General features: G+C 41.0%; 1 pseudogene; it reads left to right on the top strand.

Moving 5' to 3' along the window:
• The first annotated feature begins 286 nt into the window (after window positions 1-286).
• Window positions 287-12,231, top strand: LOC124098825 (melanoma-associated antigen 10-like; annotated as a pseudogene).
• Window positions 12,232-24,024: the final 11,793 nt, after the last annotated feature.

Raw genomic sequence — 24,024 nt, 5'->3', positions numbered from 1 at the left:
CCACGGAGGTACATCAGGGTACTCCTTCCGGTCGCAGGGGATGCTGGGAGTAAAAGCCGTTGGTGGAGTGAGGGGACAGGACAGGGACAGGGTGCTGTGGGTGTCAAGGTGAGCACTGAGGGTGGACTGAGGAGTTCCCACAACAGTGGGAGGGTTGTCAAATCATCCAAGTGACCTCTATGGTCAGCCCTGCACTTTGGGATGAAAGGTAATATTCTGGGACAAACCCTTAGGCTGCAAGGGACCCTGGGAGTTCCAGCCTGTTGCCTAGATGTTGGAGGTTAGGATGGGGGAGAATTGCAGTGACTCCTTTTGCCTCTCAGGACCCTGGGAGATATTCCAGCATCTGCTAGGAATCAAGGTGAGGAACTTTGGTGACAGGGACTGAATGCCATACCTCCCAAAGGAAGGGACCTCAGAGAGCCTGGCTTCCCTTGTAATCTACCCTGTGGGGCCCTATGCAGGGTCACTGGAAGTAACTCTGGCTCATTTCTGCCTCCTGGTTTGGCTGAGAGGTTTTATATGTGTAGAGACCTTGGTCCAAGAGGTGATGACATGTCAGCAGAGGGAGGAATCCAGGACCTGCCAGACCCAAGGTATGGACTCTTCATGAGGATAGAAAGTATCCCCATCTCTGACCCAATGGATACCACATAGTGTGCCTGGCCACTATAGTCAGCCTGAGGAGGCCCTAAGTGGCAAGATCTTCTGCCATGGGCGCAAATATGGGAGGTATTCAGGGAGATGGGGTCTTGGTCTAAAGATGTCAGTTCATTTCAGATGGGGTGGTAGTGAGGAAGGGCAGGCGTGGGCATGAGTCCAAGGACTTGGGTAATCTCCCAGCCCATAATACATTGGACCCAGGTCCAGCCACCAGCCCTGGAGAACCTACACAAGGGCAGTGGGAAACTGTTCACTTCTCTGGGAAGTACCAGGGCTCTTGGGGAAGAGAGGAACCTGATGTGACAGGGTAACTTCATCTTAGCACAGGGATCACTATCTGGTCATCAGACACAGGTGTCCCAGTTTACCCAAGAGTAAAGTGAGGACCCTAGGGGAAGGTCAAGGGTCCCAGAATACAGTAGATGCCCCTCAGAAATCTTCCCGTTACCTGCTGTCAGCACAGGAAGCCCAGGCAGGGTTGTAAAGGTTCCTTTATTTTCTGTGTGTCATTGATTTCAGAGAAGTGAAGGCCTCAGTAAGAGGGGATTGGGCTCAGGAAAGCAGAAGGAGGATCTCAGGCATAGCCAGGAGTCAGGTAAGGACAGAGGGAATTTCTTCAGTGGAACACAAGGACCCCGATCCTCACCTGCCCTTTCTTCTCAGCCATGGGACAACCCAGTTCCATTGGCTTTACCTTTCCCTCACTTCCTTTCTGGGTGTCTCACGTAGACAGGGTGTGTTTTAGGATTTGTTAAGGTTTAAGGAAGGTGCCTTAGATCATTAGAGAGCATCTCATACCTAAGGTGAGGACTGAGCCAGATCCTCCATGGCCAGGACACATGGAACCATTGAGTTTGGCCAGCTCTTGCTTCACCTTTGAGAAGGTGTGGCCATATGTGAGGCCCCTCACTGCCTTGTGTTCCTTCACAGGGAGGTGGGCACTTCTTCACAGAGTGTCCTTCAGGCCAGCACATGGGTGGTATCCAGGTCCTGCCAGGGGAAAGGTAAGGGCCCAGAGTAAGCAGAGAGGACCATCCACCTCAGAACAGTGGGGACCTCACAGAAGGCAGCCCAGCCCTCCTATCAGGGCTGGTGGATCAGGTTGTGCTTGGAGTCTGCAACCTGTGGGGGCCCCTCAGTGCCTCTTACAAGAACTTCTGGAACCAGGTCGTGAAGGTTTTGTATGAGGCAGTGTCCTCAGGTCCTGGAGCAGAGGAGGCCCAGGCAGTATTTGGAGTCATGGTGTGGTGCACTCTGGGAATGTGTATCAAGGATCCCCACACTAACCAGGACAGAGGGAGTCCCACAGAGCTCAGGCCCCAGAAGCCCTACTATTAACCCTGGGCCTTGTGCTCTGTGGGCTTGCTGTACCCACAGAAGTTGCCTCACTTCCTGCCTCAGGTTTTCAGGAAATAGGCCTACCAGGAGAGGAACTTGAATAGCCCTAGAGCATTGCCCAAAGAGAAGACCTGTAGTGGGCCTTTGTGAGGGGTTCCAAGGGTTCAGTTCTCAGCTAAGGCCCTGACACATACCTTCTCTCCCCAGGCTGGTAAGTCTCCAACACCAAGCTCCTGTCCATCCTTTTGCCTGATATTCCCAAGGAAAGTCATGATGTCTCAAAATTAGAAACACCAACAAAAGCATCACAAGGCCTAAAGCGTGGCACTAGTCTGGTTGATGTACCAGTCCCCATAGTTGTGCAGGAAGCCACCTCTTTCTTTCCTTCCAATTGTCCATCCTCTTCCTTTTCCTCTAATTCCTGTTATTCTCAGATCCTGGGTACCATGAAGGATGTTTGTGCTACCAGAATGCTGGGTTCCTTCCATTGTTCTCAGAGAAACTGTTCCTTCCTATCTACCATTGCCTCTAGCCCATAGAGCCAATTCCATGAGGGCTTCAGCAAGCAGGAAAATGAGGGTCTTAGAAACTCCCAGGCCTTGCCAGGCACTGAGTCTTTGAATAGTGATGTCATAGATGACACCTTATCTTACCCCTCAAGTATCAAATGACTGAGCCTGTGACCAATGCAGAAATGCTGAATAGTGTCATCAGAGATAACCAGGAGCACTTCCCCATGATCTTCAGCAAAGCCTCTGAGTGCATGCAGCTGGTCTTTGGCATTGACATAGAAGTAGACCCCTCTAGTCATTCCTATATTCTTGTCATTGCCCTGGGTCTTATCTATGATGGAATGCTAAGTGATGAACAGAGCATGCCCAAAACTGGTCTCCTGATAAATATTCTGATTGTGATCTTTCTGGATGGCAGCTGCACCCCTGAGAAGGTTGTCTGGGAAGTGCTGAGTGTGATGGGTATGCATGCTGGGAGGGAACACTTTATCTATGGGGAACCTAGAAAACTCATCTCTGAAGATTTGGTGGAGGAACAGTACCTGGAGTATCGCCAGGTGCCCAGCAGTGATCCTGTTTGGTATGAGTTCCTGTGGGGTCCAAGGGCTCATGCTGAAACTAGCAAGGTGAAAGTCCTATAGTTTTGGACCAAGGTCAATGATACTCCTCCCAATGCCTTTTCTATCTGGTATGAGGAGGCTTTTTAAGAGATGAAGAGGAAGCCTACGGCAAAGTTGCATCCAGGGTTAGTGGAGTGGTCAGGGCCAAGGCATATTCCAAGGTCACATTCAGTATCTTATCTTGTCCCAAATGAAGTCTGAGGCAGATACTTTACTCTGTGTTTGAAGATAGCAGTCACTTTTTTAAGTAGTGCAAAGGCAGAATGGGGCTTGAGTGAATTTAGTATATAACATGTGGCTTTCCTAGTCTGTATTGGTGAATTGGAGATTTTCTTTCATTTTGGTATTTTTTCAAATGTTGTTTCTTTTAATAGAAGGTTTAATTAACTTTAAAGTTCTAAGTTTCTGAATGACACATTGCTCACAAACATGTTGCTGTTTATATAGTTTAAGAGTCTTGCTGTTTTGTAAAATAAATCAGAAACCTTTCCATCTTATTTTGTGCTCTGGAACAAGATAACATGGCATTAGAATAAAAACTTCCTTGGAAATGTGAGAGAATTCAGCACTAAAATAGATTGAGGTAAAGGAAAGACAAACATGTAAAAGATAATTTTACCTGTCCTTACCTTTTATATCCTTTTGTTTTATTTCTATAAAATTAAAAAGATATATTCTTGTATATGCTTGGCTCATTAAAAATTGTTGGAGAAATTTAAACTTACTAAGACTCCCTGCTCACTGCCTCTTACCCCGTTTTTCAGTGAACATCTGCTTTTTGGAAGTCCCTGTGTTAGTGGTAGAGATATAGGATAAGCCAGATCCAACCTAACCTGTGGAATGGTAAAGTCTAGGAACAGCAAACATATCAGGAAGATGGTAAGATGTACTTTGAGATTTAAAGAACCTTTGGCAGTAGGTGAGTAGGTTGTGCTCCAGGGCAGAGCAACCAAGTCTCAATGTCCAATGTCAAGCCAAGGAGTTTGCTGCCATCTCTGGGAGTGATATTAATGAGGCTTCCTGGTGGCCAGGGCCAGAACCTCAGATGGTGTGTCTTAGGGTTCGAAGACTAAAAAGTTGCTCTGAGCAGTTCTTTTCACTTCATGAATAAAGCAGAGAGTTAGTGTCAAGTATGGGAAGTATCCTGAGCCCTTGTCCCAGTGCACTTAAATAGTACAAGAACTAGGTGATTTATATCCTATATACAAGGATTTCCAGGGAAACTTCAGTGCCATTTCTTTAAAGAGGTGCCGAGAAGCCTCTATACTGATGTTTTCTTGGTCTGGGAGAGCCAGAGTGGACTCCGTTTGAACATTTAATTAGTTACCTGAAATACAACTTAGACAACTCTAAGCAAAGAATAGATTTTCACTGGAGGTGAAAAGAATTACAATAGTGGCTTAGATGGAAATGTAACTGGAAGGGAGGGAAGGAGCTGGTTCTTGAGTTAAATTAGCAAGGATGGTGGAATGTGATGGACATCATTATCCAAAGTACATGTATGAAGACATGGATTGGGTGTCAACATACTTTATATACAGAGATAAGAAAAATTGTGGTATATATGTGTGATAAGAATTGTATTGCAAAAAACACTTAGTACATGTAAAAAGACATGAATTGGCGTGAACATACTTTATATACAAACATATGAAAAATTGTGCTCTATATGTGTAATAAGAATTGTAATGCATTCCACTGTAGTGTATTTAAAATAAATAAATAAATAAATTCTAGGACCTTTGAACTGCATCCAGTAGTAGAGACTCCTCCACACCTAGATCTTGTAATATGTCCTCCGACGAGGGAATATTTACTAAATAAAATTTCCTTTTTTGGCCGATTAGTGTTCCATGTGCCATTGAGTCATATTCTCCAATGGATCCTCTAGAGCAATGCCAATGGAAACAACATTCCACAATTTTAGAGGCTACTACAAGAAATACTACAAGAAGTAACAGCCTCATGCCTCTCACTACAGTGCCAGTACAGATCAGGCACCGTGCCAGGTGTTTTACATGCAGTCTACGCATCCCAACAATCTGACCAAACAGGCCTTGTCAGCCCCACTTCATAGAGGAAGAGCCCAAGGCTCATAAGGTTGGGAACTTCCCAGTATCATTGGCTAGTAAATGACAGGGCCGAGGTGAGACCCCTTGTCCCAGCCCAAGGACAACCTTCTTAGTTGGAATCCATTTCTCAGCATTGTATAATGTCTCTCTAGTGACAAAAAGAAGAATGCTGGGGGTAGGCCAACATATCAAAAGAAGTCCTAAAGTAGGTGACAGGATCAAACATAATTGGGTATTGTCTTAGGTTGGTTCCTTGAGAATGGACTGCCTTGTTTCCAGCATTATGTCCAGTCCCAGGATCCTTTCTCACTATAGAACCCTTCCCTTGGTCATCCCCCATGTACCTGCCTTTTAAATTCTGGAATCTGGTCCACTGCCCAGCCCTTCCCTGCTGCCTTCTCTGGTGACTGTGTGGAATTGCCTGTCCTCCAGGTGATTGAGAACATTCCTACCCGCTAAAGTCATCTGGCTCTCCCATCCTTTACCCTATGATATGAACAGACCCTTTGAAATAAAAGACAGGAACTTTTAGACACATAGTTACCAATCCAGTTGACTTCAACACACCCACCAAATGTTTTCCAGTGGATTGTGAGTAAAGTAGCATTTTGGCATATTCTTGGTACTTGGGATATAACCCTGAAGTTACGTGGTTTTTAAAACCACCTTGATATTTTAAATCAGATTTTAAATGGGTATGTTTTGTGTCACTCACCTCTGAACACATACACAAGTGAATGGCTAAACACCAAAGCTTTCCTCATGAGTATTAGATGAAGAAATGCTTTGAAAATCACTGTGGAGAAAACATCTATTGAGGTTGACTTCATAAATGCCTGGAGTCCCCCAGGAGGTATAAAACAGTCCAAGAAACACATGCTAGCTCTGACAGTAAAAGAATATTTAACCATCCTTCAGTTGCTGCCTGCCTGGAACTTGCTTCACAGGAAAATGCTGGCTTCAGTGTGACTAATGCACCTGTCCAGGTGTTCAGGCAAGAATGGCCATGTGGAGGGTGGCAGAGGCTCAGTGGTTAAGATTTTACCCGGAATCAAATGAAAGGGGTAACCCTCAGCCTACTGAGAGGATGGTATTGCAGAGGCAAGTGCAGAAATGTGCTGTGAGGGTGAAGAAGGGGAACCCTATCTGGTAGCTTTGACATGATCCTCTTCAGTTCCATAGGATACTGTTGGACTGAAATCATCAGCCACAGCAGGCACCTAAAACTTCAAGGCAAATCTGGTCTTCTCAGAAACTGCTCCAAAAAATGAGTGTGGTGGCCTAACAAGGACAGTGTTTGCTCCTGGTTGAGCTCCAACTCTCTAACAGATTTGGGGAGAGAGTTCAAGTTCCCAGCCATATCTTCTCTCCTTCCTGGGCATGGGGCAACACTCCTGTCCACCTGCTCATAGATAGGAAGGGACACATGACATTTCCTTGCCATTGAGACAAGTGTGACAGTGTCATTTGGTCACATCCTGGCATTTGAGAGCCAGTATACATTTCCATGTTTTATTCCTCCTTTCAATAACAAAACATAGGATGGAAGCATTCTGGATCCCTGGGTCACCTGAGAGCAGAGGGCCCCTGCCAAACCACATCGGAATTCATGTGCATTAAACACAAACTTTTACTTTGTTTGGCCATTGAAGTTCTGAGTTTTGTCTGTAATATTAGCTAGAAGTTACTTTAGCTAATACACAGCTCTTTAGCTAATACACAGCTGCTATTTTTGCTATTAGGCTTTTTAAACATTTTGGTTGCAAAGGTAGCAGTGCATTCATTCTTGTTGCAAAAAAAAATTAAAAGTATATATATATATATATATATATATATATATATATATATATCACAATTCTCTGTTTTCAAACTTCCTCTATAATTCAGGCCCCTCCTTTGGTATCATCCTAGTGAACAATGTGCTATAAAGTATATTTGTCATTTTGCCATACTTGGGTAAAAATGTACATATTTTCTGCAACTTGCCTTAATGAAATGAATGTAAGATCTTCCCATGATAGCACGTGTAAATGTACCTCGATTTTGTAACCACGTTCTAGAATTATGAAGCATCCATGTACCATAATAAGTCAAATGATTCTCCTCCTGATGGATGCATAAATAATTCCTCATTTGTTATGATTATTAATACTATCAACGTTTTTAAACATGAATTCTTGTGCAAATGTAAATATTGCCTGATAAGGAGATAACAGTGTAAATAGTGAGTTAATGTGTTAATGGTATGGATAGTTTAAACTTTATATAAATATTACCACAATTTATTTCTAAAATGCCATTATAATCTGCCTTCTTACAAAAATTACACATGATTTTAAATTCTGAAATGTCAACTGAACATTTCCCTTTTGCTTTCAGAAGTAAACATTCTATAAAAATATTCAGGATCCAGGGAAAGAAAGCAGATAGGACACCTTCAATAAGAGAGGGGGTTTGGCAGTATCCAGGGGAGAGCGATGGCCGGCATACATGAGAGAGTTCACATGCAAAACCAATTCAGAGAGGCTCTCAAAACTTTGGATCCTTAGTTCAGCAGAGGGTAAGGGAGCAGATGGAGAGTAGGGGAGTGGAGGAGGGAGTACATGACCAGGTTTTGGGAAACTGAGTCATTACCAGCAGCTGAAAGTTGCAGTGCCATCTAAGGGGTAAGTCTGTTGGATGAATGTACCAGTAGCACAGACACTCCACCCGCAGGATTCCTCTACTTGTGTCAGGAAGAGCATGGCTGGCCCTCTGTATGATTCTGGGTGAGCAACATCTCTTGACCACGCTAATGGTTTAGAGCACCCTGACCAGAGTCCCAGGACTGGGAGATGTCCTAATGCCTGCTGAGGCCTGGTGTGTTCAATAGAATTCCTCTGATCCCCACAATGTGAAGGAATGGGTTGGTGACTGATGATTGACAGCTGAGCTAAGTAAGAATACCAATGAGTAGCAGAAGATAGTGGTCAGCTGCAGAGTGGGGTACTGGAGGAGGAATGCCAGGAACTAATAATGACTTTGGCCTCTGCAGATGAAGGGATGGCTACAGACAGGCATTTAAAATTCATCAAACTGCCCCCTGTGGTTTCTGGAGTCCTTGGCACACAAGAGGGTGGGTGTCCTGTGTCTAGGATTTGTGGCCTATGTTGTACATTGAGATAGAAGTTTGGCCAAAAGTGTGGACACTTGCACAGTGTTTGGAAACCACATGAAGATGGTGCACACTTCCTTGTTCAAATGGCAGGGATGAGTGGTGTATAATGCAGAAAGCATCATGCACCAGCTCCTGTGAAAGGAGGGTTCACAACTCCAAGTTGATATTTGGGCCTAGGAAAGAGATGTCCACAAGTATATTCTCTGTGATAGTTTCCCATGGAAATTTTGAAGGTAAGTGAGTACAATTAACTGAACTATAGATTCCTTCATGGAGGCAGGAAACCTAGAGGGTAGGTAAGCTTCATATCTTGAATGAGCAAATGAAACTTCCTGGTGACTTCCTAATATACTCAAATCTTAATTACAGGAACCTATGAATGTGAACTTACACTGTAAAAAGATTTTGCAAATGTGATTAAGGACAGTAAGATATGGAAAATTTCCTATATTATGTTAGTGAGCCCTACATGTAATCATAAGGGTCCTTAAAAGAGAAAAAAGAGGGACTGGGCTTGTTGCTTAGTGGTAGAATGCTTGCCTAGCATGTGTGAGGCACTGGGTTACACCCTCAGCACCACATAAAAATAAATAAATAAACGTTAAAAAGAATGCTTTAAAAAAGAGAAAAATAAATTTGAAACAGAGGAGAAAAAGAAAAAGGCATCACAACGACAAAAACAAAGATTGGAGTTATGGGGTCACAAGCGCAGGAATTGATGGCTGTTTTAGAAGCTGGCTGGAACCAGTTATGCTGATTTGGGGAGAGGGGTGCCTTGGATAGAACCCAAGGCCTTGCACATACTAGGCAAGTACTTCACCACTGTGCTGCATCCCCAGTGCCAGTCATACTGATTTTGGCATTATAATATTAATTTGGACTTCCGGCCTCTAGGATTAGAAAAGAATAACTTTGTGTTGTCTTAGAGTGCTGGTGGAGGTGTGGAGAAAAGGTAAAGCTTGCACACTGTTGGTCAGAATATAACTTAGTACAGCCATTGTGGAAAACAGTATGAAGGCTCTTAAAAAATTTCAAAATATAATTACTATATAATACAGCAATTTAACTATTGCATATATGTCCAAAGAAAATGAAAACAGTGTGTCAAAGAGACACCCCTGTGCTCATTGCAGTATTATTCACACAGCCAGGAAATAGAAACAACCCAAGTGTCTTCAACTGATGAATGAATACAGAAAATGTGATATGTGTGTGTGTGTGTGTGTATACACACAATGGAATACCATTCACCTGTTAAAGAATGAAATCCAGTCATTTGTGAAAACATGGATGGAATTGGAGAGAATTGATGTTAAGTGAAATAAACCAGACACAGAAAGACAAGAACTGCATGATTTTATTCATGTGGAATCTTAAAAAGTTGATCTCATAGAAGTTGAGGGTAAAATGATAGTTACCAGACACTGGGGACAGTAGAGGGTAGAAAAGGATGGGGGGAAGGTTGCTCAATGGGTACTAAGCTATACGTAGATCGGAGAAATAAGTTCTGGTGTGCTATTGCACAGTAGAGTGACTATAGATAATAATAATGTATATTTCAAAAAGCTAGAAGAAAGGATTTTGAAGCTTTCATCATAAAGAAATAAATGTTTGAGCACATAGATAATGTTTACTCTAATTTGAACATTATACAATATATACATGTATTGAAATGACAGATAGTATACCATAAATTGGTACAATTTTTGTATGTCAGTTAAAGATTTTTACAAACTTATGCTGTTTTAAACCAGGACACTTTTGGCAATTTGTTAGACAACAGGAAATTAATACAATCTACAAAAGAAATGTGGCTTAATTTCCTTTAAGAATGTAAGGTGAAGCAGTTCCTATATGAATTTGGGTCTAGAGCTCCCAATATCCCCTCAAGTCACTCTGTGTTCACACTTTAAATGATGAGTGCTATTTAAATTCCTGGACCTGGGTGTATGCCTGTGTAGGCCCAGTTACTACTCAGGATGCTGAGGCAGGAAGATTGCATAAACCCAGGGGTTTAGGACTAGCCTGGGCAACATAGCAAGACCCTGTCTCAAAAAAAGTGCAGATAAATGTTTGTTAGATGTGGGCTCTACTGATAACTGTGCTAGGGCCTCAGCTACAAAAAGGAAAACAAGTACCCATTGGAACTTGGAATACACATGCACATGTAAACCAACAGTATATTCCCATTTTTCTCCTGTTAGCTTTTTATCTATTGTTAGGATACATTTTAACCTATATGTTATGTACTCCACCATATATTATTATTACTTTTTCTTTAAACAGTTGTATTTTAGATACATCTATATACTAAAGAAATCATCTTTATACTTACCCATATCATTGCAATTTCCAGTGCTCTTCATTACTTTGTATAGATCCAGATTTCCATCTAATATGATTTTCTGTCCACCTGGAGGACTTCCTTTAACATTTGCTGTAATACATGTCTCTTGGTACTTAATTCAGAAAATTACTTTATTTCAACTTTTTTCCACTGGGTATATATTTCTGGTTGCTAAATTTATTTTTCTTTCAGTTCTTTAAATATATTGCTCCTCTCTTCTCTGGCTCTCATTTTGGACAGTAAATATTCTGTTGCCTTTATTTTTTAATCCTTTATAAGTATTTATTTTCCCTCTGGTTACTTTTAAGGTTTTCTCTTTATTACTGGTTTTAAACAACATATTAGGTCTAATTTTTAATGTTTCTTTTTTCTTGGAATTCTTTTAGCTTTTTGAATGAGGAGATTTACAGTTTTCATCAAATTTGAATAATTTTCATTCAAGTATTTCTTAAAAAAATGTATCGCCTATATTGTCTCTGTTCCAGGAGTCTCCCATCCCTTGCATTCAGGGACAAAATCTCAACTGTGAGCTCCTCAAACCAAGGGAAGTAACCAGACTTCAAGGTGTGTCTTAAACACAGAGTGCTTTCAGGTGCGACAGACCTGAACTAGGTGCCGGTGGCCAACAAAAGAGATTGGACCATTGCAGGGGGTGTCTGTGGAGAGGTGTGAAGGAAACGCCCTCTCTGGGCCTTGTGATGCACCACAATTGAGCGTGGGGACATGAGGAGGCATCCCGCATCAGTTTGGGAAACCTCTCCAGGGGGCTGGGCATATCCTTCCGTTCTCCAACCAGACTGACTCTCCTGGCCTCCAGGTCACGGGCCCCTTCCCTATGGACCTGACAGATGGGGATGCTTTGTGATGTCTCAGCCCTTCCCCCTCCTCGGCAGGCTTAGGGGTGTGGCCTGGGGTGTCACTTGCTGAGCCAACAAAGCCCAAGGGTGTGGCCACCTGTTGTCCTGGGGACCATAAATAGAGGGAGGTCAGCGGCCTGGACAGACTACCTGGAGGTGCTGGTCCAGAAACATGGGCAGGAGACCCATGGCATCCATTCCACACTGTGCAAAATGCAACTCTGGCAGCAAAGCGGGCCAAAAGAAGACGTGCATACATCATCGAACCAAGTACAAGAAAAGCAAGGTGAGCCGAGCCACCCAAGTCCTGCTCTTCTGCCCCTGGACCGCCCTCCCTACCTCCCCCTGCACAAAGCCCCTGTTGCCACCCTCCTCCACGTCTGCCCCCAAACCAGTGCCCCTCTGCGATCTCCTTGTTGTCCTTCCAGGGCCGAAAGATGACAAGACAGTCTGGAAAGCCCCGTCGAGGGCGTTGTAGGAACCAAGAAGCTGCCAGAGCTCGGACCACCGCAGCTGATAGCAATAAGAGAGGAGCAACCCGAGGCAGCCACCGTCTCCCGCTGAGGAAGAAAGTCCACCGTGGAGCCGGAAGGGGGACGACCGGAGCCTGGAAAGTAGCTGCTGCGGTTGCTGCAGTGAGGACCTGTAACACCAGCGAGGCCTGAGACCTCAGAACCTTCCCTGAAGGCTCCACAGGCCTGGCCACAGAGAGGTGGTAACTGCTCAGAAGAGAGTGTACATCAAGAGTACGGAGATTGTGAAAATAAAATCAGCTTCTCTGGCGTGTGTGTGTGTGTGTGTCCTCTGACGGTGGGGGACAGAGGAGCAAGGGGAGGTTGGTGTGTGGGAAGAGGGAGGTGGGTCCTTTGGGGCTGTGGGTCTTCCAACAGGGCCACAGAACCAGACGTGGAGCATGAGGACAGATGGGCACTGAGCACTGAAGAGTCATTTCCTCCACACAGGTTTACCAGGAAGGAGGGCAAAGACGAGGAGATTTTGCTCATGTGTAAAGTCGGATGAGATGGGAGGGGTGTAGTATGTGTGGAGACAGTGTCTCCCCAAAAGGACACAATGTAATTTCTGTCAGAATACCTACCTCTCATTGGTGTTTGTTGCATCTCACCCTGGAATGGTTAATTTTATGTGTCCTTTTGTGTGAGGCTTTGGTATCTAGATGTTTGCTCACTCATCTAGATGTGAGTTTTCAAATTTTGTACATATGATTAACATTTAAATCAACAGAAGGCCTTAAAAGCACTAAAGACAAAATTGCTTAAGTTTTTATTTCTCTGTGATAAATATCCAGCAATGTAATTTCAAGTTCATATATTAATTGCATGTTTAGTTTTATTAGGAACTACCAAACTCTTTTTGAGAGTCACTGTACCATTTTATATTCCCACCAGCAAAATGTGGGAATGCTGATATACAGGAATGCCTTTGATTTATGCGTGTTGATTTTATATCCTGCCACTTTGCTGAATTCATTTATTAGCTCTAATAGTTTCTTTGTAGACCCTTTTGGGTCTGCTAGGTATAGAATCATGTCATCTGCAAATAGTGATAATTTAAGTTCTTCTTTTCCTATTTTGATGCCTTTAATTTCCTTCGTCTGTCTAATTGCTCTGGCCAGTGTTTCGAGAACTATGTTGAACAGAAGTGGTGAGAGAGGGCATCCCTGTCTTGTTCCAGATTTTAGAGGGAATGCCTTCAATTTTTCTCCATTCAGAATGATGCTAGCCTGAGGCTTAGCATAGATTGCTTTTACAATATTGAGGTATGTTCCTGTTATCCCTAGTTTTTCTAGAGTTTTGAACATAAAGGGATGCTGTACTTTGTCGAATGCTTTTTCCGCATCTATCGAGATGATCATATGATTCTTATTTTTAAGTCTATTGATGTGGTGAATAACATTTATTGATTTCCGTATATTGAACCAGCCTTGCATCCCAGGGATGAATCCTACTTGATCATGGTGCACAATTTTTTTGATAAGTTTTTGTATCCGAGTGGCCAGAATTTTATTGAGGATTTTTGCATCTAGGTTCATTAGAGATATTGGTCTGTAGTTTTCTTTCTTTGAAGTGTCTTTGTCTGGTTTAGGTATCAGGGTGATGTTGGCCTCGTAGAATGAATTTGGAAGTTCTCCCTCTTTTTCTATTTCCCGAAGTAGCTTGAAAAGTATTGGTATTAGTTCCTCTTTAAAGGTTTTGTAAAACTCTGCTGTATACCCATCCGGTCCTGGGCTTTTCTTAGTTGGTAGTCTTTTGATGGTTTCTTCTATTTCCTCAATTGATATTGGTCTGTTTAGGTTGTCTATATCCTCCTGACTCAATCTGGGCAGATCATATGACTTAAGAAATTTATCTATGCCTTCACTATCTTCTAATTTATTGGAGTATAAGGATTCAAAATAATTTTTGATTATCTTCTGTATTTCTGAAGTGTCTGTTGTGATATTGCCTCTTTCATCCCGTATGTTAGTAATTTGAGTTCTCTCTCTTCTTCTCTTCGCTAGCATGGCTAAGGGTCTGTCGATTTTGTTTATTTTTTCAAAGAACCAACTTTTAGTTTTGTCAATTTTTTCAATTGTTTCTTTTGTTTCGATTTCATTAATTTCAGCTCTGATTTTCATTATTTCTTGCCTTCTACTTCTTTTGCTGTTGTTTTGCTCTTCTTTTTCAAGGATTTTGAGATGAAGTATGAGATCATTTATTTGTTGGTTTTTTCTTTTTTTAAGGAATGAACTCCAAGCAATGAATTTTCCTCTTAGAACTGCTTTCAATGTGTCCCATAGATTCCGATATGTTGTGTCTGTGTTTTCCTTAATCTCTAAGAATTTTTTAATTTCCTCCTTGATGTCTTCTATAACCCATTGATCATTCAGTAACCTATTGTTCATTCTCCAAGTGATGTATTCTTTTTCCTTCCTTCTTTTATCATTGATTTTCAGTTCCATTCCATTATGATCAGATAGGATGTATGGTATTATCTCTACTACTTTATATTGTCTAAGAGTTGCCCTGTGACATAATATATGATCTATTTTTGAGAAGGATCCATGTGCTGCTGAGAAAAAAGTGTAACTGCTTGATGTTGGGTGGTATATTCTATATATGTCAATTAAGTCTAAGTTATTAATTGTGTTATTGAGTTCTATAGTTTCCTTATTCAACTTTTGTTTGGAAGATCTGTCCAGTGGCGAGAGAGGTGTGTTGAAGTCTCCCAAGATTATTGTATGGTGGTCTATTAGACTCTTGAACTTGAGAAGAGTTTGTTTGATGAACATAGCTGCACCATTGTTTGGGGCATATATATTTATGATTGTTATGTCTTGTTGGTGTATGGTTCCCTTAAGCAGTATGTAGTGTCCCTCTTTATCCCTTTTGATTAACTTTGGCTTGAAATCTATTTTATTTGATATGAGTATGGACACTCCTGCTTGGTTCCGAAGTCCATATGAGTGATATGATTTTTCCCAACCTTTCACCTTCAGCCTATGTATGTCTTTTCCTATCAAATGCGTCTCCTGTAGGCAGCATATTGTTGGGTCTTGTTTTGTGATCCATTTTACTAGCCTGTGTCTCTTGATTGGTGAGTTTAAGCCATTAACATTTAGGGTTATTATTGAGATATGGGTTGTTCTTCCAGCCATATTTGTTTATTTATGTTACTAAACATGGTTTGTTTTCCTCTTTGATTATTTTCCCCCCTTTACTGTCCTACCTCCCACTGTTGGTTTTCATTGTTATTTTCCATTTCCTCTTCCTGTAATGTTTTGCCAAGGATGTTTTGAAGAGATGGTTTTCTAGCTGCAAATTCTTTTAACTTTTGTTTATCGTGGAAGGTTTTAATTTCATCTTCCATCCTGAAGCTTAATTTCGCTGGAAACACAATTCTTGGTTGGAACCCATTTTCTTTCAGTGTTTGAAATATGTTATTCCAGGATCTTCTAGCTTTCAGAGTCTGTGTTGAAAGATCAGCTGTTATCCTGATTGGCTTACCCCTAAATGTGATCTGCTTCCTTTCTCTTGTAGCTTTTAAAATTCTCTCCTTATTCTGTATGTTGGGCATCTTCATTATAATGTGTCTAGGTGTGGATCTCTTATGATTTTGCACATTCGGCGTCCTGTAGGCTTCTAGGATTTGGGGTTCTGTCTCATTCTTCAAGTCTGGGAAGTTTTCTCGTATTATTTCATTGAATAGATTGCTCATTCCTTTGGTTTGAAACTCTGTCCCTTCCTGTATCCCAATGACTCTTAAATTTGGTCTCTTGATGTTATCCCATATTTCTTGGATGTTCTGCTCATGGTTTCTTAACAGTCTTGCTGAGCTGTCTATGTTCTTTTCAAGTTGAAATACTTTATCTTCATTGTCTGATGTTCTATCTTCTAAGTGTTCTACTCTGCTGGTAGTATTCTCAGTTGAGTTTTTAAGTTGGTTTATTGCTTCCTGCATTTCTAGGATTTCTGTTTGTTTGTTTTTTATAACCTCTATCTCCCTGTGTAGTTGATCTTTTGCTTCTTCGATTTGTTTATGTAATTCATTGTTGAAGTGATCTTTCATTGTCTGATTTTGCTGTCTGATGTCTTCCTTGAGACTCCAGATCATCTGAAACATGTATATCCTGAATTCTTTATCTGACATTCCATCTGCTGCAGCTATTACCTCTTCTAACGTTGAGTTGACCTGCAATGCTTGTGGTCCTTTCTTTCCTTGTCTCTTCATACTGTTCGCGTTCCTTTCTACTTGGTGAAACTGTTGTGCTATTGAATTTTCCCCCTATATATTTATATTGGTCTTGTATAGTTGCAAAGTCTCCCTCGCAGGCGCGGGCGGCAGCTCTGCCCCTCCTCCAATTGGGGTAATGTGCCTACCACGCCGGCAGGCCGCTGGGCCTGCTCTGCCGGTCGGTAGCAGGTCCGCCTACCTTGCAGGCACAGGCGGCAGCTCTGTCCCTCTGTGGGCCGCTAGGCTTGTTCTGTCGGTGGTCACAGTTCTGCCTACTTTGCAGGCGCAGGCAGTGGCACTGCCCCTCTGCAGACCTCTGGGGCTGTTCTGCCAGTGGGTCGCAGGTCCGCCTACCTTGCAGGCGCGGGGGGGGGGCGGCTCTACCCTTCCTCAGGCCACTGGGCCTGTTCTGTCGGTTGCAGGTCTGGCCTGTTCTGTTGGTGGTCACAGTTCCGTCTACCTTGCAGGCGCGGGGGGAGGGGGAGGCTCTGCCTCTCAGCAGGCCGCTGCTCCTCTTCTGCCGGTGGGTCACAGGCCCGCCTACCTTGCAGGAGTGATTGGAAGCTCTGCCCCTCCGCGGGCCACTGGGCCTTTTCTGTTGGTGGTCACAGTTCCGCCTACCTGGCAGGCGCGGGGGGTGGGGGGCGGCTCTGCCCCTCAGCAGGCCGCTGCTCCTCTTCTGCCGGTGGGTCGCAGGCCCGCCTACCTTGCAGGAGTGATTGGAAGCTCTGCCCCTCTGCGGGCCACTGGGCCTTTTTTTCTGAAATCTCCCCTTTTTTTAATGTGTGAGTGTTCTTACTTCACTTCATTTCGGCAGATACCTTTGCTGAATACAATTCTTGGTTGATCCATTTTCTTCTTTAAACATTTAGAATATGTCATACCACTGCACCTGACCTCCCTTGTTTCTGATGAAAAATTTGTTATGGATCTTACTAATGTTCTTTTATAAATGAGAAGTCATTTTACTCTTGCTTCCTTCAAGATTTCCTCCTTTTCTTTGCCGATCAGTGTTTTTACTATGATGCATCTGTTGTAGATACCACTGTCCTTATCCTACTTGGAGGTAACTGAGTTTCTTACAAGTCTATTTTGTCATCAAATTGGGCATGTTTTCAGCCATTATTTATTTGAATGTTCTGCTTCTAATGTCTCTCTCATCTATTTCTGTCATTCCCATTATGTATATGCAGATGTGCCCAATAATATCCTGTTTATCAGAGGTTCTATTTAGTTTCCCTTATTGTTTTTGCTTTGTTTTTCAGACTGAATCATCTCTATTGCTGTTTAAGTTTGCTGATATTTTCTTCTGCCATCTGAAATATATTATTGAGATCCTTTAATCATTTTTCACTTTATTTTTTCAAATTTTCAACTCCAGAATTTTCATTTGGTTCTTTGCATTAGACTTTTTATCTCTTTGCTGATATTCTTTATTTGATAAGACATTGCCTTTGTACCTTAATTTACTTCTTTAGTTTTCAGAACATATTTATAAAGAAGACTTTGAAGTTTTTGTCTGTCTTCTCATATCTCATAATTTTTCTTAGAAATTAGACATTTTAGATTAGATATTGCAACAGTTTTTGATACTGCCCCCTATTGTAGAGCTTGTTATTTTTATTTGCATATTTGCTTGTTTAGTGACTGCCCAGATTGTTTTAGAGATATTTACCCCACAGTGTGAAACTTATGTTGTTGCTCTTTAGGGAGCACAGTCTTTGGCATGTGAGTAGTTTCCCTGTGATGACAATGGTTTAAGCATGGCTGTCTTTGACTGTCTCATCCCCCTGAATATACCCAGCTTAAAAGCTATAGTAATTGCTGGCCAATTGTTAAATTGTTTTCAGCAATGACCTGGGACACAGACTACTCCATAGAGTGACTCAATTTAATTTGAGGTTCTTTGCAGGGATAGTTTTTGGGTTCAGTGTTTGAGATTGTCCTGACCTCAGGAGGGCTCTTAGTTATCTCTTTCCCTGGTTATTTCTGGTAAACTAATTAGCCTCTCTTTTAATTTATTTATCTAATGAATCTACCAGCATCCTTTTAACAGCTTTTTATCACAACATCCTTTTAAAAGAATGCTTTTAGGCTTGAAATTCCCCATCTGTGTATCAAATAAAGTCAGTTCCCTTAGGAAGAGCTTGACAGATTGCCCCTATTGTGCTTGTTTCTTCCCCTGGCCAAAATCTGAGTCATGGTTCTGGAGGTGATGACAAGACACAGGAATGCTTCTTTCTAAATAATACTCCTGCTTTAGGAACTGAGGGCTTGATATTTGGGGGAGGGGCAGGGAGTGTCCATAGTCTGGGGTCCCTTTGACTTGCTTCTCTTGGCATGGGAACTCTGCCTTATAAGACATGTTAAGGTGAATCAAGCCTCATGATTTACAATGCCTTGTGACCAAACAGAGCTTATGGCCCATGAGTGTGGGCTAGGTGGAAGAAGTGAACTCCCACTTCTCAGTCACACTGTCTGGGAAATTAGCTTCTGCAATAGGTAGCTTGGGGTGGGATGAGAAATGTTGATATCCTGACCCTTCTGGGAAGATACCAGAGCATTTATCAGGGACCTAGGGGAGAAATAACTGTTACTGGCTGCACCCATCTGGAGTGGAGTTTCTTTAATTTTGTGGTAGGAAGGAGGTGGCAGGGAGTGGGTCATGGTTCAAACACTACAAACATTCACTCTCATTATTAAATGTCAGCGGATTTTCTTGAGTACTTTTCCATGTGCTCTATGCCCATAGGACCATTTCCAGAATTTTTAAATGGTTATTCTAAAAATATTTTTACCACTCCCTGGTTTCACAGGGGAGCAGTTCCATGGAGCATTTCATTTTAGTAAGAACTATGCTAAGTTGAGTTTAACAAGACCCCTCCCCCATTCTCAATATCTTATCATTATCCATATCAGATCAGGTTTCTCATATTCTCCAGAATCCTCCTTACCCCTGATATTTCCACTTAATAATTTTCCATCCACTAACTCCCACTCTGCTCCTTATTTATAAATTTATACTTGTCTGTGATGTACTTAGTGTTGAGTTCAATCTATTTCCTCCACTGTAGGACCCTGTTGCAGTGGTCCTTATATCAATCTCAGTCTTTCTGAATAAAGTCTTCTATACTGTGCTTTAACAAGTGTCAATGAATATTTTTTTATTAAGAATATATTGTTCCTTCTTTTTGCTTGGACTCAGATTTTTTTTTGCTAAAATATGTCTCAGAATGATCTTTTCAATGATGTTGTGTGAGTTGTCCTCAGTATCCCTGAGGAAGCCTTTATTTTGTCTTCATAATTGGTTAATTTTTACATGGCTAGAGTACTCTTGCTTAAAAATATTTTTTCAACTTGGCACTGTAGTACATGCCTATAATCCCTGTGAGGTGGGAGGCTGAAGAAGAGGATGGTAAGTTCAAATCTAGCCTGAGCAATTTAATGAGACCTTCTTTCAAAATTTTTTAAAAATACTGAAAATAAAAAGGCTCAATGGTACAGGGCCCCTGGATTCAATTCTCAATATCTCAAAAATAAATAAATAAAATATTTTCCCTAAGAAGTTTGTAGGTATCAGCTCACTGTTTCTAGTGTCTTGCATTGCACATGAGAAGTCTGATACCAGTCAGATCTATATGTTTATGTGTAACCTCTTCTTTGTAGAAGGTTATGGCATTTTCTTTATAAAAAAATTGTAGATGGACTCAATACCTTTATTTTATGTATTTACTTCTATGTGATGCTGAGAATTGAACCCAGTGCCTCACACATACTAGGCAAGTGTTATACCACTGAGTTACAGCCCCAGCCCCTGGTATTTCCTTTTATAAGCTGAATTTTAAAAATAATCTAGGATATGTCTAGGTTTCTCCTGGGAAGTCCATTATTGCTGTTGCCCAAATATTTCTTGTTCTTCCCCTGGACACATGGTAGTCAGACTTCCCATCTCCTTAAAGTTACATGTAGCCATGTGATATGGATTGGCTAGTCCAATTTGGTAAGAGATGACATCACTTCCATGAACAAGCTTTAAGAAGAGTACACAATTTGCCATATACTCTTCGATCTGCAAATGAGTTGTGGAGGCCCAGATTTATCTAAAACCTTTGTGAACATGGTTGCTGAGTAACTACTTATTAGGAGAGATGTTGTGCTAATACTGAATAAGCAGTATAAAAAAGAAATAAATCTTTTGTTAGTTAAAGCTACTGATTTTTTTTAGATTGTTTAATATTATAGTATAATCTAGTCTATCCAGACCAAAATAAAAATTGTTACCTAGAAGTGGTATGTTATCATAACAAAACTAGTAGCAACACATTAATAATTATAATACTTATAATAAAAATAATAATACATATGCAACATTGGTTAAGGTACCAGATGAGTGTACTGAATAACCTGTTATCAGAAGCTGGAAGAATGGTAATCCATGTTTTATAGCATTTAAATATTTGCTTACACAGTTATCTGCATTAATTTGTACCTAATTAATGTGCAGCTCTGCAAGAAAAGATTAGAATAGAGAATGGTGGCACTTTTTGTTAGTTAATGTTTACCACATTTGACAAGTTATTACAATAAAGAGCTTAACTTAGAAAATAATTAGCTGGTTTGCAAGCAATGATGGAAGTGAATATAGATTTCAGAAATGTGAGAAGCTTCTCATCCTCAATGAGCAAAGACAAAACAACAAAGAAGGTTTTTTGGGTGACCAAAATTTATTAAAACTCAGCCTTGTAGAAAAGATTAAGTCAGGGATGTGGCCACTTAATCATTATAAAATATCTGTATGAACTTTGTGTTCTCAAAGGAGCACCTAAATTAAGGCTATCACAGTAAATTTTTCCATTAGACAAAATGTTTTATGAAAAATAAACTTAAGGTGTAATTCTTAAAGTCTTATAGACTCAAGATACCCACAATTTAGTTGCAAGAGACATAAGAGTAGCAAAGCAAATAAATATAACAAATATGCAAAGTATATTTAGAAATGAATTGTGGGTATAGTTATTGGAATTTGGAACTGAACCAAATTAAATAGATGAGAAATCTGGACTACATTAACTATAGTTGTTTGAGACTTAAAATTATTCCTTGGGTTCTAAAACATCCAAAATCAGGGAGCAAGTTGTAGAGCTTTTCATCTCTCAAGGGCATATATGGGAAATATTGGGGATTGCTAAATCCAATGTGGTCAAGCAGGGTAGGAGAAAAGAAGGACACCTTCTGAGGGCAGAGAAGTCCATAGAGAAAAATCAGCTTGAAACCCCTTCCCAGGGGAGCAGAATAAGGGCTTAAGCAAGAAACATTATCATCCCCTGAGCAGAGGACTGTTTGGATCTGCATGGTGGGATTTAAGAATTGCTATTAACTAGTGATTGTGGTATGATTCCTATTCTTATCTCAAGTGAATTCTTTATTGTACTTGTATTTCCTTATTATACTAATGAATATTGCATATGAGGGAGCAAAAATTTTCCCTTTTAGTCCACAATTGTCTTGACTTAGAGGGAAAATTTCTAGAACAAATAAATTTCCAAACACCACTCAGAGATCCTAGATTTTGAGAGTGAAAGAGCAATATAGTGGGACTTTTCTATTCCTCCCTCATGGAGAGAGGTAAATATGTTCTTCATGAAGAAAGGAGATGCAACATTTGGTGACAAAAAGACTCAGTTCTATTGTTGAGTACTCTTCCTAGCCTTTAAAGTTAGGTGAGGCCATGTGCCTTATTCTGCCCAAGAAATGTGAACCAAAAATTTATATTTTGTCCAGAGATGGAAATTTTAAGAGCCAATGTTTAATTTTCCACGTGCTTTTGCCCTGTTTTGTGATCAGATGAAGCAGATTTTATGATGAAGTCTCCATCAGAGTGGATCCCTGAGTAACTCTAATAAGTAGAGTCTTTCTGTTCACCTGCAATGGACACATAGTACAAGAGAAAATAGTCTTTTGTTGGGTTAGGTTCTGTGACTTGGGATTGTTAACTACCACAGCCTAACTGATGCAGTTTGGTCTTTTGACTTCTTTTCAATACTCAGTCTCATTTCAGCTATATTGTGCCCATTTGGTGGCCATGCTACTTAATTTAACTCCGTGGATGAGGCTGGTTCTCTGTAGTTCTAGGAAGGATTGTATAGAGCAATCAAGGCAGCAATGGGCCACAATTACTATTAATTATCCAGGAGAAGAGCTCCCATCTTCTAGCTCTGAAGTTACAACTGGTAAAAAATGTGAGACGATATGAAGAACCAATCAAACATAATTAATAGATGAGTGAAAGGAAGTCAAGTAGAGAAGAAGGAGAATGGGAGAGGGGAGGAAGGATGGGAGGGAAAAGGGGGGATTATGAACTGAAATTGATTCTCATGCATGTATGAGTTGGTCAGGATGAACCCAAGTACTATGTATAACTATAAATGTCTAATAAAAAATGTGAGATTGTAACCCAAAGCTCTGTCAGTGTCCCCAATGCCAATTAATGCCAATTTAATAATGAGTATTAAATGTAATAATGTATTTAATAATGAGTATTAATGAGTACACGGTTTTGAGAAAAAGGAAAAAGAAGTTTTATTGCTTTGCTAGCAAAGGAGAAACACAGGGGACTCCTGTCCCAAAGGCTGTGAGTCTCCCTATCAGGAGGGAGTGGGGGGGTGTTAAAGGAACTCTTCAAGGGTTACATTCCTGTTGTGCTCTGGTAGGGGTTCCCTGAGCACTCTGATGGCCTGTTAATATTCACATGTTAAGTTGGGAAATATTTACTTCCCAGATCCTCAGCAGGCATCTCCTTCCTATAGTGGATGTGTTCAAGGGCAATTAACTAGGGGAAGCAAAGATAACACTGTTTCCCTAACCTTTTTAGGGAGAGGGAGAGGGAAGAAGAGAGAGAGGAAAAAAAAAACATGTTCTTTTAAAAAATAAACCTTAGAGCAAGGAGGCCTATATTCAGAAGATGAAGGGACCACTGTTTCAAGATAATATAGATGCTCAAATATCTGATTTACTTGTATACACTATATCCATGAAGAAGGCTGGGTTTGCAGACTGATAAGTTTGTAATACTCCTATTTATTAATATTGTACTGGATGCATATACAAGCTTCTGAGAAAAGAAATTAATTAGTATTTACTTTCAAGAAAATAACAACTGTATGCATGTTCTGTGCCCCCAATATCTTACATCTGGGATGGCGAGGTGAGATCTGGATGTCACCTTACACAACCAGAATTTGTATGGCAAGCAAGATTTATATAGGAAAGAGGGCTGTTTCTATTGGAAGTGGGGGGACATTTGTTTCTTGGGAAGCATCTGGTGATCCTACTGTCTTTTTGGAATGTAAGTAAATTTCTCCATGGGGAAAAGTATAATGTTCTCTCCAGTCTCATAATCCAGGAATGTCCTGATGACCTTGAAGGATAACACACAGTCTGATGATAAAACTCTCTGGGTTTCTCTCATTATCTATGCAGTTGTAAACTATCTTTTGTAGTTTGTTTTTTTTATCCCAGGCTGCAAATATTCAATACAGTTTGCTCAGCAAGCCCTAAATGTGTAGGAAAAAAAAAAAAACTATCTCTGTAAGTTCACACAGGCTCAGTAAATCCCTTCTATTTAGCTCGATATTAAATCCATGTGATATTATCCTTTCTCCACTACATGTCCAACCCTCCAAACCTCTTAACTCTGGACTTTCTCTAATAGGAAGTTAGAACATTTC

The sequence above is a fragment of the Marmota monax genome, unplaced genomic scaffold (assembly GCF_021218885.2).
Source record: "Marmota monax isolate L192 unplaced genomic scaffold, Marmota_monax_Labrador192_F-V1.1 WCK01_AAM20220418_F8-fsc00142, whole genome shotgun sequence".
Lineage (NCBI taxonomy): Eukaryota > Metazoa > Chordata > Mammalia > Rodentia > Sciuridae > Marmota > Marmota monax.
Note: the sequence above shows the minus strand (reverse complement) of the source record. Positions and strands in the feature narration are given on the sequence as shown.